This window comes from Bombus fervidus, unplaced genomic scaffold, assembly GCF_041682495.2.
Source record: "Bombus fervidus isolate BK054 unplaced genomic scaffold, iyBomFerv1 scaffold0057, whole genome shotgun sequence".
Taxonomy (NCBI): Eukaryota; Metazoa; Arthropoda; class Insecta; order Hymenoptera; family Apidae; genus Bombus; species Bombus fervidus.
In genome coordinates, this window is record NW_027212620.1 from 49598 (window position 1) to 50000 (window position 403).

Sequence of the window (403 nt, forward strand, 5' to 3'; positions counted from 1 at the left end):
CGCAGTACGTTTTAAACATACGAAAGGCTAATGGGGAGCGTACTACCTTTTAGGAAGTGCGTTCTTTCTGATTGGAGAATATCAAAAGAACGAACGAATATGTTTCTTACGAGGACGGTACGTTCAGCATGCAGTTTACGTGCTTTTTACCGCTAAGGCATATTCGTTCAACCAACAAACCATTCTTACAGAATGATCCTATGAACAGAATGATCTTAAAATATTCCACACAAACAATCAAACGAACGAAAGAAAGTAAAGAGAGAGTGGCGAAATGAGAGAGAGTAGTGGCGTTCGACGTTACAACGGGAATTAAAAGGGTGTCGTCGAACGTTCACTAAGAACGAAAAGTCTCGTCGTACGGTGTTACGGACCCACCTACGACACTCTGAGGCTATTTTAA